This window comes from Argopecten irradians, unplaced genomic scaffold, assembly GCF_041381155.1.
Source record: "Argopecten irradians isolate NY unplaced genomic scaffold, Ai_NY scaffold_1069, whole genome shotgun sequence".
In the NCBI taxonomy this organism is placed as follows: Eukaryota; Metazoa; Mollusca; class Bivalvia; order Pectinida; family Pectinidae; genus Argopecten; species Argopecten irradians.
The window spans coordinates 1-19,981 of NW_027188536.1; the positions used below are offsets into that span (position 1 = coordinate 1).

The 19,981-nt window shown below is 35.7% G+C and overlaps 1 pseudogene; it reads left to right on the top strand.

The window, feature by feature from the left end:
• Window positions 1–9,693: 9,693 nt before the first annotated feature.
• Window positions 9,694–19,974, top strand: LOC138313922 (uncharacterized; annotated as a pseudogene).
• The last annotated feature ends 7 nt before the right edge of the window (window positions 19,975–19,981 follow it).

A 19,981-nucleotide genomic window follows, 5' to 3' on the forward strand; every position in this document is an offset into this window, starting at 1 on the left:
AATAAAATTCTCGCAATAGTACGGACGGATTTTATTTCGCCACGTGCAAATATACCCTCTACTGCTTCACATTTTCATAGCGACGGCTGTCCCAGATCATAGCCGAGGGCGTTTACCTGTAGCCTTTTGTCAAAATATACGTGTGCAGTTAGTTTTAGTACATTGGTTTTCGATAGGATCAAACTTTAGAACGGTTATTGTAATACGCATTATCCAGATTATCGAGGTTGTACGACTGTACAGATAAACATTTATGCTTTCAATTTAGATACAGGTTTTGGTTCATTTAGCAATACAATTAAAATTTTGATGATGAGTGTTATATCGGTAAGACGTTGTATTTTGGTAAGTAATAATAGAACACCGTACATAATAGGTACATGTTCATATTATAGAATGAATTTTCGCACATATGTTTGCCGATGCAATTTTGTTAAATATCTTGTAGAAATGATTCGGTATGTTATTCTGGTATGGACTACGATGTCTGGCGTGTTAGTTTTTTTATATTCCTCATCCGGAACTCCATTTTGAGGGACGGAATGTTCTTCTATGAATAAAATTAACGCAATATTCCGGACGATTATGTCGCCATGGACGTGCCGAAAAAATCCAATTGATACTTCTGTGATCATTACAATATACCCAATGACAATTACATTTTTTATTCTCATTGACTGAAGTTTACAGTGCAATGAATTATACATATCAATTTTACAATAAGTCAATACGTAGTGATTTCTTTTCCGCACGCATCTCTATATACAGTTACAGTATATATGTTATTTTTACAGATAAGATACAAAATAGTAGAATAGATGGACATCAAATATTGTTACGTTTTCTGTTACATAATTGAATAGAGTACCGCTTTATTTTTTAATATTGTTATTATTATTTTTGTTTCTTTTGACCTCTTGTCACATATGTACATATATGTCATGAGTGAATATTAAAATCTTGAAATCTGGAACCGCTTGACACAGTGTGTGTTGTCATAGCGACAGCTGCCCAGATCATATCCACCTGTAGAACTTGCCAAAATGTACATGCTTCTGTGGGCAGTTATCCTTACACTGTATTACGTTTTTGATGTGTGTTACTTAAGTTACGTAAAGTTCGCGTTTCAGATTAATAATTATTTAATAAAATTTAAGACATATCTTCTAAATCTTCCGTCCTTAAAGCAAGTGATAAACGTTGTAAAATTTAATAAACTTTACAATGGTGTTTCGTTTGACTCGATAAGACAAGTATTTGTTGAGAAAAACGGTTTTTATTCCCGGTTCATAGGCGTCTCGCGTGGTGTTTAGTAATGTAAAGAGACAGTCACGAATCCTTCTCACTTATAAATCCTTGATATAGTGTAGAGAGACATCTCACATTACGATACATTTACATCAGTCATATATATTTTTAACTTTCATATCATAATTTCATACATTATTGCATTGTAACATATACCATTAATATATTATTGTCACATTGTGTATCTATGATACACAACACGTTTTAACACTACATTACTTACAGTAAAACTTGATTTTTTTTAGTAAAAAATGTTGTTATGTGAACCTTGCGTTATGCATTTTCGTTATGAAGGTGCTTGGAAAAAACAGAAACATATTCAAATGGATAGTTGTCTCCAAGTTAAAGATTCAGAGTCATGCACAACTGATACGCATACAAGGTGATCCCTTTAGACTATGTATTTTAGCCTTAGTTCAATAACAATACTTCATAATATATTCATATAACCATATCATCATTATAATTGAATATATATATACATGTAGTTGTAAATTATCATAGCCCCATATTAGAAATACTACACAATAAAACAGCTCACTGCCGGTGATGACGTCACATTCAGTTATTCCCCAAATCAGCGTGAGCGGCCGATTCCCTGATCGCATGAGTCGGGTAGAAATCGAGCAATTGTGAGGTTTCGACATCATTGTCAGGAAATTAAACAGAATTACATGTCAAAATATTATTTTCCGTTCCGTGTAGAACATAAGCGAGTTAACATGAGCGAGGTACTTGGACAGCGGTATCAGTCCAATTTGATAGATATATCAAAATGATGTTCGGATCAGTCTGGACTGAGATTTAGATAGCATATTATGTAAATTTCTGTGTAATAAAAATAGTATAATGTAACACTATATTTTTACGAGTAAAATCACAAAAATAAGCATGAATATATCTAGAATGCGTGTTTTATTTCAAACTTCTGCCATAACGATGCAAACACGGCACAGTTTATAATTAAAATAAAATGTGGACGGTTGTCAGTTATGTTATATTGGAGTAACAGTACCGAACTAAACCGAAAATAATATGTATATCTATATTGTTGCCTTTGAAACTTTATCCATAACGTTTACTAAAAAGCAGAAATACATCAATGATATTTCTGATATATGTTTCTAAATTACAGTACATATGTATAAGTGTAGATTTAAATTCATTATTTCAAAATTTTATTAAATCCTTAAAATAGTATATTCATTGTCGATCCTTTTGTATATCATACCGAGATTTAATAGTATGATGTATGAACATTTATCGTATAATCCAAAAAGTAACCACATTTAGTGTTCAAATGAAAAATGAAATTACTTGTATACAGGCATTAAAAATAGATATAATATCTTGTACCTTTTCAAAAATACACTTAGTGATTTATTTAAATAAGCGTATTTAGTCTGGTAATACTGTAACCCTTCTTGTATGACTATACATGTAGATTCGGAACGGTAAAAATACATGCTTAACATTTTTACTAATACCTTAGAAATTACGGGAGATTTCTGAATGCCACGATTCCGTAATTACAGTTCTAGACTGGAATAATTTTTAAGGTTGAATCTTTAGTTGAAATAGTTCTTAGAACCATTTTTGTTTCTGAATAAGTCAACTTCCATTATTGTTTTACCTGTGTACGACATATATATATGTAATATATATTCCTAGGTATGATCAGGGATATTTTATTTCCATTTGCTTTTACATTTTCAATTTAAAAATGGAGGTGACAATAAAAAACCTAGAGCATAGATTACGGGGTTTCCATAATTTAAATCACAATCCAATTAACGGATGTCCTAACCTGATTGACAGTAAGACAATAGCAAATACCCGATATAGTCCACCGAATAGCAAATTGCCCGCGGTCAGGTAATTACAGGTGAGTTCGATGAATGGCGTTGTGTACAGGTAAACAACATCCTGGTCCAGGTATTACATAACCATCAAACCAAAGGCATGGCTAAGTATATATCTATATCGGAGTATCTACTCGTACATATGTATATCGATTAAAAATTAAAAGCGACCGCACGGTCTGAAAAATAGTTTGTTTTGCTTAATATCTCAATATTTTGATCTTTTATAATATCAAAAATAAATTCTTTCTACCACATGTTGAAACGTTTTACGATATTGTAATAAATGTATCCCAATTTATTCGGTTAGCAACACACAACACAATGTTTGTAATGATCAATCATCGGTGTGTACGTACGTCAATACTTTAATCAAGGATTTCTTAAATTGTTACATGAAATTTCATTTTACAATCACAAGCTTTGTAATTCACAATGTATCAAAGATACAGACTATAGGAAAATATTATCTAATTAAAGCTTATTCGTTGCTGAACTCCTCGACAAAAAATCCGAAACTTTTATTTCTGTGTTGATTTCTTTCATAATTACACGAAGATACCTGCTATTTAAGCATAAATTAGAGTATTTGAAACATCGAATTTCACTCTTTTAGTTATTCACATTCGAGCCAAAGTTATTGTACGATTAACTTCACTCAAAAGTGATCATAAAAAATCGTTGATCGGCTTTTTCTGTGACAGTCGATGTAAGTGATAGCACATCAGTTATATAGTACCACAGGTACAGTTATATACCACGGACTATTATGACGTCACACGGTTTAGAGCTAGAAAATATGCATAATCGGGCGGTCAGAATTTTGGACCTCGATATCGACGGCTTACAGGTTATTCCGGTCGCGCGCGGCACGGAGTGGTTTCTACACGTGCCCACAAAGCCATTTTCAAAAAATAAAATTATCATTTTTGACTGCACAAATCCTTTAAACATAATTGATATGTTCATACGTTTCCTTTTAAATATTTCAATACAGGACGATACATATAATGAAATGACTCTGCATACTCCATTTTCCGTAGTTAGTTGTGTAACTTACGAAAATATAAATTGTGAAAATTACAACCTGTGAACAAATCCCAGTACATGGTAGATCGCCGTGTGACCAAGACAATGGGGTCATACCTCTCGTTAGCGCCGGGAAATACCTACCGTGATTGATTGATAGTCGTTCAAATAAGAAGTGAAATTATTTAACCTGGAATATTAAGCATGACATGATGGATGATTAAAAATATATTTACGATAAATATTGTTGTTGATCACTAAAATGTTTGATTTCTTATTATCATGATAATGTATAACAATTTAAACAAGATAATTTAAATAAGTAAAGATAATCACATTAAAACACACACAAATGCACCAATAAATATATGCACCTTTTTTATTATAGTCCATACCAGAAATAAAAGAAATCGAAACAATTCTACAAAATATTACAGCCTCGATAATCTGGATAATGCGTATTACAATAACCGTTCTAAAGTTTGATCTATCGAAAACCAATGTACTAAAACTGACTGCACACGTATCTTTTGACAAAAGTCTACAGGTAAACGCCCGCGGCTATGATCTGGGACAGCCGGCTCTATGACACAGATTGCTCTATGACAATGAGAAGCAGTGGAAATCCGTCCGTATTATTGTGAGAATTTTATTAATGAAAACGTATATGAAGAACGCCAAATACAGATCCTGCGGACGGCTTCTGGACAATATTCTATATAACTGTCCACAGAAGTATCTTCTGACAAGGATTTATTCGTCCTTGCTTCCGATGACCAGAGTGTCGTCTGTGGATGAGGCTTGCGTATAAAGGCAATCTTCATTAGACAATGGGATATGAAACTCATAATTGAGAAACCGATAAAGTAGACTTTTTTCAAACATGAATTCCTCAAAAATGAATATTGGTATAGCTATGTAGCGGTCGTAAGCTAAATTAGAGACGATACACTATACATGTACGTACACAAGACCGGTTTTATGAATACGTAAGTCATAACAAATTAGTTATTGACCACGGACATTTTTATTTAGACCTGGCTTTAGTTTTAGACAGGTAAGTTTAGATAAGGTCGTCATAATTCGGACGGTCAATTATATTTAAGACTGAACATGGATATTCGTGATAATTTTTTCGAAAATGGTGTAAAAATTCAAATTAGTAGTGAAACGTTAAGGCGCGGGATAAGGGAATTATGAGTCCATTGAATTATTTGTCATGTTCGTCTCGTCGAGATCTAGTAATAGAATCTACACGTGGTCCTTCAATATTTGACTCGGACTCGGTCTCTTCATTTGGCCGTCTCTATAATATTAGACTGACTATTAGATCCCGTTGCTGAAAATTATACATTCAGTATAAAATTAAATTAAAGAATCATCAATTGTTTAGCGGCTATATCTAGTACGTATACATTTGAGGACCCGGTTGTAAACATTCTTCGACCTCACGCTATCTTTACTGAGGAACAGTGCCTGTATATAACGTACCGGGCCGGTGATTGACAGCTCAACTACGCAGTAGCACACGAGGTGTGATGCCCCCCGTGGCTAGGTAGGACTGACCCGGGGTCCCCGCTCTGCGCAAGTTTGATTGACACTAAACTCTGAATTTAAAAGAACACGCTGAATATAATCGGACACGCTGAGTTTTCGGTCTTCACTCTGAATATAACCGAACATGCTGAGTTTAATATGACACGCTGAATTTAATCGGACATGCTGAGTTTTCGGTCTTCACTCTGAATATAACCGAACATGCTGAGTTTAATATGACACGCTGAATTTAATCGGACATGCTGAGTTTTCGGTCTTCACTCTGAATATAACCGAACATGCTGAGTTTACTCTGACACGCTGAATATAATCGGACACGCTGAGTTTTCGGTCTTCACTCTGAATATAACCGAACATGCTGAGTTTAATCTGACACGCTGAATATAATCGGACATGCTGAGTTTTCGGTCTTCACTCTGAATATAACCGAACATGCTGAGTTTAATCTAACACGCTGAATATAATCTTCCAGTCCGAGTTTTCGGTCTTCACTCTGAATATAACCGAACATGCTGAGTTTAATCTGACACGCTGAATATAATCGGGCATGCTGAGTTTTCGGTCTTCACTCTGAATATAACCGAACATGCAGAGTTTAATCTGACACGCTGAGTTTAATAGTACACTCTTGAGTTTTCGGTCTTCACTCTGAATATAATGTAACACGCTGAGTTTTCGGTTACAATTCTGAATATAACCTGACCACACTGAATATAATCGTGACACGCTGAAAAACTCAGAGTTGTTGCTTAAAACTACCCAAAAACGAGGAAATTCAGAGTTTTATATTCACCAGTGATCCTAACTAACGTTAACGCCGAACTTTTAAAAATTTTCTTTCTTTTTACAACATTTGTTTTAATTTTAAAATAATGCTAGGCTAATGTAGAATAGTCAGAAGTTTATTTTACATGTACTCCAAAGTCCCACCATCAATAGAATCATCAATGACCCTTGCTGATTTATGTATGTTCCACTGAGTAGTGTAGCTTGCCACCGGGCATGAACCCACGACCCCATACTTTACTGGTCGACTTCTTTATCTTTATATTCACCAGTGGTATTTATAATTAAAACCACTGCTACAATAGTGTAAACATGACTGAGAGGAGAAAATTACGGCCAGAACCCGCTTCGTCCAAACCACTAGCCCTATTACTCTACCAAAGTACCAAGTACCGATCAAGCTATCGTATCGCAAGTGATCAACCCAGCCCAGATCCACTACTTTATTCCCTCCTTTCTCAAATTCTCCATCCTCGAAGACACACGAGACTTGTATACCACCACCGTGGGTATATATTTTGTTGGACGCCCGAGTTCTATAGCAGGAGATGAGAAAATGTAACGTCAGACCAGGGACTGAACTTGAAACCTCCAAACATTTGACGGATGTTTTACCTGGTTGCCGGTGATGGACCGGTTCATCTAGTTAAGTCCAGTCAGCCACTGCATGCATCTTCAGCATTGACGACATACTCAGGGAAGGCATTTATTGCTGAATAATTTTTTGATACTACTGAGTAATATTCCAGGCGAGGTCTTATCAAAATCTTACAAGTGTTGTAAATGTTTGATTATCTATGTACGTGATAGTTTGGAAGATGATGCCCATAGTCTTGTTGCCATTTGATACTGATTTGTTGCTTTGCTTAGTCTACTTTTGACTAGTCATCAACTATGACTCCCAAGTCTTGTCACTTCTTGTCTTCAGTAATTACCATGGAACAATTATTGTCTGTATGGTGTAACCGTGTTGTAGTGCTCTTTACAATATACTCAAGACCTGCTCCAGGAACCTAACCCCAGAGGCCAACACAATTTCCCCTGCTCTACTTCTAGAATACAACTTTCGATCTCTTGATTTGTAGCTGTTCTATTTCTGAAGGCTCTTCCATCCTTGAACAAGTACTTTAACATAACCCATACTAAGGAACTGTTATAATATTTATAATACTATTTATATGACACACTAACACATCACATGCAATTTCCACACTTAGCTTTCTAAGGAAGAATCTACATAGTTGCTTGCAGGTTAGCAAAGGTAATGCATAATATGCATTAGATCCAAAGATAGAGGATGTATGAAGCATAATACCCAATCTCAACTTATCTACAGTGTTATTTTTGAATGTATATCAAATTTTAATATATATATCATGACATGGTACATCTCCTGCATTTATTTATTATTTCTTTTTTATGTGATTTTTATTTTTTATTTTTCAAAACATTTAATAGTGTATAACATTCATAATACAAGCATCACCAGGCACATACACATTCACACCGACTATACATGAATAGTAATTGTATGCATCTCCTGCATTTATACATAATTCAGCTTTTGTCACGTTCCTTTATTTGTTTAGTATCAACACAGAGCTGTTTGACACTAAATATGTTTGTGAAATGCTTTCAACATCTTCATGTCAAAAAGTTTAAAAAAAAACATATACAAATATGTGAACAAACAACATCTTAATGCATATTGACTTGAATACATGATATAATTCCAAGGTGCAGCTCATAAGCTACATTCAGTAGCATTGAATACCTAGTACATGCCAGCATTATCTACCAATTTTGATATTCCTATAACTCTGTTAACAAACATTTTGAATTACTTATATTTGAGGTAACATGATTTAGAGATATTTTTCATTTCATTGTTTTTACACTTTTGTAAAAGGAGCGGGTCGGTGTGGTTTGTACAGAGTGTTAAATATGGTCTCTGTCGCTCAGCTGACGATGCATGTTTTCTTTGGCTCAGTCGGTAGAGCCGTAGATTTCCACGCAGGAGACCTGGGTTTGATTCCTGGTTGGGGCATTCGACAGGAATGTGTATTTCCCCTGTTCTTCTTTACTTTGATTTGTTAACTTGGCAACTTGCACTAAAGTAAAGGAGATATTGGAGCCATAACTCGCCCCAAAGCAGTGATCATGCTTGACATTCCTTAACTCTGGTACATTGACTGACTTGACACTAAACCCCAAAGCCACAAATGTTATTGCTAAATGGACTATGCAACTGAAATACCCATATCCATAGAGGTGTTTACTGCCGTTAGTTTTAAGGGCGTCCCTCATTGTTTAGACCTCTTAGCTCTGGTACAAGTCTTATCCACGCTTCACCCTCGGTATACATGTCACCCTGCAGTGACCCATTACCCACTATATACCAATTAATTTTCTTAACTTACAAGAAAGATCTTTTTATGAAGTACACAAATTTACTTATGTAAAGGAGCAGGTTGGTGTGACTTGTACAAATACTGTCTCTGTTATTCAGCTGATGGAGTATGCTTCTTTGGCTAAGTCGGTAGAGCCATAGTTTTTCACCCAGGAAATCCAGGTTTTTATTCCTGGTCAGAGCAGCAGGCTGGACAAAAATTGGTATTTTCCTGTACTTCCATGCCCATAATTCACATTGTACATATGTGCATGTACGAATATTATTCAACGTAAAAACATGTGATTTGTATGATCTATATCTACACACATGATATGACAGAATTTGTGAGATCATTAATCTCTGAGCCTGATTGATCAAAGATTAGCATTCAACTCCTCTGTCAGAGAATAGTTCTAATCTTTCTAAAGCAACATACATGTATAGAATCTGCCTTTATGGGAAAATCTGAAATATTCAATAAAATTGTAAGTGTCCTTAGCTTTAAAACATGAAGAGGTTGAGGTGTTGGTATTGAAGTCAGGCCTGGTAGCTATTGATTTGTATATACACCTACTTAAGGCTGACAGGTTTCCTGTATACCTCAACAAGACTTAATACCATTCTGTCTTCACAAGTCAATACCCTTGTTTGGTTTGAATTATTCATATCCTTATAGTTTGTTGAATTACAGGTAAGATATTTATTTAGCAATATACATATGTTTGAATATTGGATTTATCTTGTGATATCCGACAGTGAATAAGTGACACGAACAGGTATATTTTGTAATCAATATAATTTCTTTTCCATACAGGAATTGAACATTAGTAGCCTCAGACCTGAGGAATAGTTTCAAAGATGGTGAGCATTCCTGATTGGTCAAAGTTTGCTCGGGCACAGGAAGGTCTTAAGGATTCTCGTAATGTGCACCTCAACAAATACTACAAACAGCGTGAGGAGGAGGCTATCCGCCAGGCCGAGGAGCGCGGCTACTTCAGGGTCCCTACACAATCCTACCTCCTAGAGGAAAATGATTTCCGTAATGGCAGGAAAGTGCGTGAACTAGGTCAGTTACATTTGGTTAAACTTGTCGGAGTACACCTACGGAAGATTGGTGACATCGCCTACTGTGTTAACCTTCGTATCTGCATTCTCAACAATAACTTCCTCACCAAAATAGACGACCTCGCATCATGTCGCCAGTTAGTGAAATTGGATCTCCATAGTAACCAGGTAAGTAACCATTGGTTACCATTGTCTCTAAATGTCTTACTAAGGTACTAGCTAAGGTCTAGCAAAAGTTTTGGCAGCATTCCTGATATTAGAACATCTGTATTTGGCCAGCAATGTTAAGTCTTTTTGGGACTTCTTAGTATCATACCTGCCTGTACATGTATTTCGTTTGTTTGATAAAAGCAAAAAACATCACTTGTGTGTGTAGATTAATTGACACTTTAATATACCAGAATCATACAAAAAGTTTAAGATAGCATTTTACCTGTAAATAATTTATCCCACCTCAGGCAAAAATCCTGTGTTCCTATTGGTTTAAAATGATGTCACGTGATATAGTCGTGTTAGAATAGTAGAAATCTTATTAGATCTAGTTGTATTTGGAGGTACAAAGACTAAGTTAATCATTAAGTCTTCATTTCTGAATGAATAGTTTACAGTGAAAAGATAGGTAAAAACTTTGCAATACAGACAAGATGATGGATACATTTGACTTTCCATACTGTTACCTGTAACTTTGTACAGAGTGACACATATTGTAAGTGGTAGATTTGATTTCATACTTTTTTTAATCACAAACTATCAATGAATAACTAGAGACTTGTAAGCCTAATGCATTCAACCTAGTACATGTATTTTGGTCAAAAGACCATACTCATCAATAAAATTTAGGTATCCAGACTGTTGATCAACGAATAATGATAACCTTTATATATACATACATGTAATTATTAATTAAAATTTCTATTATATGGAACCTTTTTGGCTTAAACAAACTTGCATTGTTCATGAAGTTAGTATCTTTGATTATATTTGCAATAATATGAAAAAAAATGAATTGAAATATTGGTGTTTTTTATGTGATGTCCCTTTATAATCAAAACATCTTGTTATGAAAAAGAAATGGGAGGGCTTTTGGTGTTGACATAAGCATTGACTTTAAGCAAGAATGAAAATTGCTATATGCAGGTAGATTTTTTCTGTTACTAATAATACTGTATTTATATTCATAGTGTAGACTTTAAGCCACCAGAGCTAATACATAATTAGCTGTCTGTTATCAGTGTAAAGGTAGTATTTTTAATAATACTGGATAATTAAGTTTATTAAACCTTTTGTCTTGTCTAATTATTATGACATGTTGAAGACACTACATTTAAAGGGGGCTAAGGTAAACTATAGCGAGACGTGTGAAATATATAATATGTAGATCCTGATGGTAGAGTGGTATTGTGGGTGAGATTTCACACACGATCAAACCTTCATACCCGTCTTTTGTCCTCCCAAGACAAGACGTTCAACACTGGTTCATCTAGCGCGATATCTTCAGAGAACTGGCCTAATTAATGGATGTCATAATACTATAACTCGTAAATGTATTAAAGCTTGCTCGCTTATCTAATAAAAAAAAAAAAAAAAATTCATCGTTGTTGAAGAATTCTGTCAAGTTTGCCGACGTTCTTGATATTGAAGTTCTCACAGGAGACCAAAAAATTTGCTGCACGCCCGACATTCTTGATATTGAAGTTCTCACAGGAGACCAAAATTTGCTGCCCGTTTAGCTGAATAGTAGTTTGATATTGTTCACAATTAAATACATGTTACATACAAGTGATGGTATTGGTAGGTTTAGGTGATTTACCTTGGTTTGGTATTGGTGATAAACATAGAGGGTAATTATATAATACACGTAGACTGCTCTGTATATAATCAATGTTTATATTCTGTATATATATATATACCTGTTACAAACAAACTTTGATCAATGATTCACTGACAGGATTTATAGGTTAAGGTGTCTCTTGGTCTGCCAGTTTGAGACCCTCAGTGCACATTTGTCTGGTATAATTTATAACCCTAAGTTGGTAGCTTTTCTCCTCAAACTCTGGCTTTTGTTACCAAAACTCTCATTTATCTTACTAAAGGATTGAGGTGCTCACACTATAATAGGAACTTATAACTTCAAAAGATGAATACAAATAAAAATTTTAAAAATGTATATATGATAAAAGAAAATTATTCTGTGGCTTGATCATGTGTACATGTTGAGAAATATTATTTTAAAATTGCGGTAATAAAGAGATTGTCGATGAAACCTATACATAATTAAATACTGAGATATTTTTAAATAAAGGCTGGTATTGTTGAAGTCAGGTTTCCCAGCCCATGCTAAGAACTGTATTGATATTTAGTTGACAGCTAAGTTTAAAAGTGTGTGATTATATATAGGATGTATCATTGATTTTTATGTGTATACTTATCTTTAACTGACACCCATTTAATCAGCGCCTTCTTGAGTTTGAAAAATCACATTGCATTTTAAGGGGCTTCATTTAAGAAATAAAAAACCACTCAGAAATATAGACAAGTTCTTTCAGGTGTTATACTTTCGCCGGAACGAACTGACGAATTTAATCGGGCAAGAAATTCTGTAATTACTTTAGTGTTAACATTGGACTTTTAAATATTGACCTTGAGGAGACATTGTAGTAACCTGGAAGGTCTATAGAGACCTTAGGGTCAATACAACACCCATTAAAGTCTTTGAAGAAACCATTAGGCAGATTGGATGCCTAGGACATTAATATTTTACTTAGAAAACAACTTTAATAGGCCTCTCAATACCAACACCTGTAGAAGGAGTTGGGTAGTCCTTCCGAACCAAAATACTAAGCTATCGTGATTAGTGTTAGAGTAAAAGTGTTTTAATCTAGACATGTGTTTTGTTTTTCTTATGGAAAACTTCTACAGTGTGACTGAAATTTTCTGAAATCTGTTAAACTTTGTCTTGTAAGGAAACTTCTATATTTTAGCTGCTGTTAAAAACACCAGGGTGTTAATATTTTTGACACTTCAGAAATGCATATCAATTCACACTAAACTACAGTAAAAAACCTCCCCATAGTGATCACCTTTGTATATATAAGACTTCTTAAATATAAGACAACTTTTTTAGGGTTCCAAATGGCCCCATGTATAACACAATTTGACTTGTGTATAATGATTTCTTGGATATAGAGACCACAATCCTCTTGTCTCTGGGTGGTCTTTTTAGATAAGGTTGACTGTAACAAATAAATAAAGAGATGTGCAAAAGATTTGTAAGTTTGCAGCATTAATGAGACTTTTTGACTCACTTTACTTTCATTTCCGCTGTTACAGATTAGCATGATATCCCAGGGGTAGCGTTCTGGTCCGGAATGAGGAAATCTCAAGATTATACATCCGCCATGATAATCCCCTTGGGAAGTACTGAAACATTACAGTAATCTAGCCACTTTGTCCCTTCACTGATGGCTCCTGAACTAAATTTACGACACACCACTTAGTCTGAAGCGAAAAACTATCGCCCACCATGTCGGTCAACAGTATCTGGTCATCTCAAGGCGCTGGACCATCACGGTCATATCAGACGAAGAAATCAATTGAAGAATGCAATATTTGGTGGAAGGTTTGGAACACTACATCCTGCCTTCTGGACAGATCTTTGTCCCCCTACGCTAGAGGTTTGTGCCATTCTTTGCTCCTTTCCTTCTTGCCTCACCCTCATACAAGATTTTCCCTTTTAATTCCCTACTCTCTACCCTCCTATCCTTCACCTTTACACTTAGTTTTCTCTTTTTTTCCCTTGACAACTGGATTCTATCTTTGAAATTGCCCTTCAGAGCCGTATCCTTTTCCTTAAGGACATTTGCCTCCTCTCCATTTTAGATGTAATGTGTATGTAGCTGATTTCGGTTGGTCAAAACATAGGTATTTTTCATTATAGAAAAATAAAATTTGTGATTTTATCAAATCAAATTTTTTTTCCAATTTAGCTGTAAAGGAATATCTAAATTTACCAGGTACCCATATCTCATTAATTCATTGTCTCAATTTTTTGCAGTAACATTGTATCTATATATCAATATGATTAATTTTGATGTGATATGTTTTAGGATTCCGACTTTCAAGAGGAAATGTACACAATTTATCTGGTGGAGGCGTACATCAATCACATACAGCCCATCATTCTCCGGTCCTCATCATACAGCAGCGCTTCATGAGGGGCTATCTCACAAGGAAAAGGTAAAGTCAGCTCATAAACTAAACACTCCCCCGTCTTCATCATACAAATCTTCATGGGGGGCTTTCTCACAAGGAAAAGGTAAAGTCATCTCATAAAACGGTAACAGCCCTCCCCCTTCTTCATCATACAAAGCTTCATGAGGGACTATCTCACAAGGAAAAGGTAAAGTCATCTCATAAACTAAAAAACACTCCCCCGTCTTCATCATACAAAGCTTCATGAGGGACTATCTCACAAGGAAAAAGTAAAGTCATCTCATAAACTCTAAACACTCCCTGGTCCTTATCATACAGCGCTTCATGAGGGGCTATCTCACAAGGAAAAGATAAAGTTATCTCATAAACTAAACACTCCCCGGTTCTTATCTTACACGGAAAAAAGTAAAGTCATCTCATAAAACTAAAACACTCCCCCAACCTCATCATACAATGCTTCATGAGGGGACTATCTTACAAGGAAAAGGTAAATTTTATCTCATTAAACTAAACACTCCCCGGTTTCTTATCTTACACGGAAAAAGTAAAAGTCATCTCATAATTAAAAACACTCCCCCAACCTCATCATACAATGCTTCATGAGGGACTATCTTACAAGGAAAAGGTTAAATTTATCTCATAAACTAAACACTCCCCGGGTCCTCATCATACGGCGCTTCATGAGGGGCTATCTCGCACGGAAAAAGGTTTAAAGTCATTTCATAAACTCCCCCAACCTACATCACACAATGCTTCTGAGGGGCTATCTCAGAAAGAAAAGGTTTATTTCATTTTCGTAACCTTCAAAACACTCCCCTCCGGTTCCTCATCATAACAACGCTTCATGAGGGGTTGTCACACCAAGGAAAAAAGTAAAGCTCAAGTCAAAATTTACCTCCATTGCACGGCAGTATGTTAAGGCCTACCGCCTCATGCTCTTTAACACAGTGTCCCTAATTCAATGTTGTGAGCATATATCATAGCAATTACACAATATCAAAGAATGAGTCACATTGCAGTAGCAAATCTATCAAATCTTCACAATCTTTTATAAATGATTTGTAATGCAATGTGTAATAACTTTTTTTATTTATTTCCTATGGGTCCAGGTTTGGACACATTGGCCAGAAAATGAACCAGCTGGAAAACAGGAAGTAGATGACCTTACAATGATTCAATCAAGGGCTGATCCCCCTCCCCCCGAGCTCATCCCCAGCGTTCGGGGCCAGCTCAAGTGGCCAAGATGTGTCTTGTACTCAGGGAATGGACTTTGATACCTACATGAAGGACCGTCGCCCTGACTCGTCGCCAGGACCACCTCCCAGTGAGGGGACTTGGGACAGTCTGTAGCCAAACCATCAACATCAGAGGTATCTATACATCTCAGATTGATGTACATTTCCCACAACATCAGAGGGTATCTATACACCTCAGGTTGATATACATTACCCTAACAACATCAGAGGTATCTATACACCTTAGGATTGATGTACAATACCCACAACATCAGAGATATCTATACACCTCAGAATTGATGTACATTACCCACAACATCAGAGGTATCTATACATCTCAGATTGATGTACATTACCCACAACATCAGAGATTATCTATTCACATTAGATTGATGTACATTACCCACAACATCAGAGATATCTATACACCTCATATTGATGTACATTACCCACAACATCAGAGATATCTATACATCTCAGATTGATGGACATTTCCCAACAACATCAGAGATATCTATACATATCGATGATTTTTGATGTACATTACCACAAACATCAGAGGTATCTATTACACACCTCAGATTGATGTACTTTACCCATAACATCAGAGGTATCTATACATCTCAGATTGATGTACATTACCCACAACATCAGTGATATCTATACATCTCAGATTGATGTACATTCACCACAACATCAGATAGGTATATCCTATACATCTCAGATTGATATACATTACCCACAAAATCAGAGGTATCTATACTACCTCAGATTGATGTACATATACCCACAACATCAGAGATATTCTATACATCTCAGATTGATGTACATTACCCACAAACATCAGAGGTATCTATACACCTCAGGTTGATGTACCATTACCCTCAACACCTCAGAGGTATCATCTTACACTTCAGATTGATGTACATTACCCACAACATCAGAGGTGTATCTATTCATCCTCAGGTTGATGTACATTACCCACAACATCAGAGGTATCTATTTACACCCTCAGAATATGATGTACATTACCCCCACAACATCAGAGATATCTATACACCTCAGATTGATGTACATTACCCAACAACATTAGAGGTATCTATACACCTCAGATTGATATACAATTACCCACAACATCAGAGGTATCTATACACCTCAGATGATGATGTACATATTTTACATTACCCACTACATTAGAGATATCTATACACCTTAGATTGATGTACATTACCCACAAACATCAGAGATATCTATACACCTCATATTGATGTTACATTACCCACAACATCAGAGATATCTATACACCTCAGATTGATGTACATTACCCACAACATCAGAGGTATCTAGATACACTTCAGATGATATACATTACCCACAACATCAGAGGTATCTATACACCTCAGATTGATGTACATTACCCACAAAATCAGAGGTATCTATTACACTCAGATTGATGTACATTACCATCACAATCCATCAGAGGTTTCTATACACCTCAGATTATTGTACATTATCCACAACATCAGAGGTATCTATACACCTCAGATTGATGTACATTACCCACAACATCAGAGGATATCGATACACCTCAGATTGATGTACATTACCCACAACATCAGGATATCTATACATCTCAGATTGATGTACATTACCCCACAACATCAGAGGTAGTCTATACCACCTCAGATTGATGTACATTACCTCAACATCAGAGGTATCTATACACCTCAGATTGATGTTACATTACCCCACAACATTAGAGGATGTCTATTACACCTCAGATTGATGTACATTACCCACTAAACAAATTATCAGAGGTATCTATACACCTCAGATTGATGTTACATTACCCCACAACATCAGAGGAATCTATACACCTTAGATTGATATACATTACCCACAACATTAGAGATGTCTATACACCTCAGATTTGATGTACATTACCCACAACATCAGAGGTATCTATACATCTCAGATTGATGTACATTACCACACAACATCAGAGGTATCTATACACTCAGATTGATGGTACATTACCCACAACATCAGAGGTATCTATACACGCCAGATTGATGTACATTACCCACAACATCAGAGGTATCTATACACTCTCAGATTGATGTACATTACCCACAACATCAGAGGTATCTTATACACCTCAGATTGATGTTACATTACCACAATCATCAGACGGTATCTATACACCTCAAATTGGTATGTACATTAACCCACAAACCTTCAGATTGATGTACTTACCCACAACATCAGAGAGTATCTAAGACATCTCATGATGATGTACCATTACCCCCCACATACAATCAGTTGGTATCTTTACACCTCAGATTGATGTACAATACCCACAACCATCTGAGGTATCTATACACCTCAAATTTGATGTACATTACCCAATCACCTCAGACTTGATGTTCATTATCTCCACAACATTTCAGTGATATCTAATACATCTCAGATTGATTGTACATTACCCACACAACATCAGAGGGTATCTATACATCTCAGATTGATGTACATTACCCACAACTTCAGAGGTATCTAACATCTCAGATTGTGTACTTTACCCCCACAACACCTCAGATGATATACATTATCCCACAATCATTAGAGATGTCTATACAACTCAGATTGATGTACATACCCACAACTTCAGAGGTATCTATACATCTCAGATTGATGTCACATATACCCACAACACCCCTACACAGATTGATATACATTAACCCACGAACATTAGTGATGTCTATACACCTCAGATTGGATGTACATTACCCCACAACATCACGAGATACTCTATACATCTCAGATTGCATGTACATTACCACACAACCTCAGATTGTTGTACATTACCACAAAATCAGAGTATCTATTCACCTCAGATTGATGTACTTTTACCCACAACACTCAAGATTGATATACATTACCCACTACATTAGAGATGTCTATACACACCTCAGATTTGTTGTACATTACCCACAACATCACGAGGTATCTATACATTCTTCAGATTGATGTTACATTACCCACAAAACATCGAGTTTTCTATACATCTCAGTTTGATGTACATTACCCTAACATCTAGAGGTATCTATACATCTCAGATTATGTACATTACCCACAACATTCTGAGGTATTATTACTCATCTCAGTTTGATGTTCATTACCCACATCATTCAGACGGGATCTATACACCCTCAGATTGGATCGTACATTACCCACGGGACATCTAGAGGGTATCTATACCACCTCAGATTGGATGTACATTACCCACAACATCAGAGGTATCTATACACCTTAGATTGATGTACATTATTTGTTGGGGCATCCAAACAATAGTGTGTCAGTAATCTTTATTAATTGAAGGTGGGTGGAGGGATCATTATGACCTTTGGTGATATAAATGTTCTTTATTATCTAATTTCTTATTTTATAAAGTTTTTAAAAAAAAACTTGATATTTAAACAAAAGACTAACTTTCTCATACACATTTACACTAGTCGAACTTTTTTTAATTTGTATGATTCTTGCTATTTAAAGGAAAAATGGAATATTAAGAGCACTTAGAAAAATTGAGACTGGCCAAAAAGAGCTGAATTTCTATTTATTCAAATAAAAAATATGGGATGTTGTTCTTCCCTTCCATTAACCACAAAACGCAATTGGTGATATGAATTGTTTAAAAAGGCCAATTTTGTACATATAAGAATTGTTTTTTAGAACAATAATGATTATTTTTTTATTGCAACCAGGTTATGCAGTATTTCTTGTTTCTTTAGTAAGGAATGGATAATCTTCTCCTCATTATTTCCTCGTCATAGCATATCATTCCCATTTGGTTTGATTATTATTTATTATTGGAGAATTGTTTGTGTTAAATAAATCTTGATCTTTAGTTCTGAACTTTTTCATTTTGAACTGTATCTGACCTCTATGACCTGCAAATTAACAACCTTTTGACCTTTGTTACAGAGTGTAGATGAACCACACCCAACGCCCTTAGAGGGCCAGACTCCAGTCCAGGACGATGACGTTGGTACACCTAAAAAAACGCAAGAATCTTCTCATCAACCTCGCCAAACTGCAGACAGGAACATTTTCAAGTCTGTATGATGAAGGCATTGCAGTAGAGACTGTCTTGCCCGAAAATTCACGTGAAAAACTTGTGACTGCCTCGGAAAAGAAATCACGACGAAAGAAAAGGAAAGGAAAGTCAGAAGAAGGTAGTGAAAAGTGTGAAAGCAGTACTTTGGTTAACCAATCGTGGGAGTCGTCTCCAGCTGCAGAGCGAAATCTTCCGAGAGGAAGAGAAGAGAGGAGGACGATACTCAGGTTTAGCCGAGTACCAGGCCTCTGGGGAATTAAAACAGATGTTATGTATATCGATGCCACAACGGAAAATTGGAAATTCTGTCTATACAGGAAGCTAGGTCGTATGGTGAGAGATGCGGAGGATGATATACATTATGAGAGCGGAGAGATATGCCAAAAACCCAAGATCACGCCACGTAAATCTGTTAACA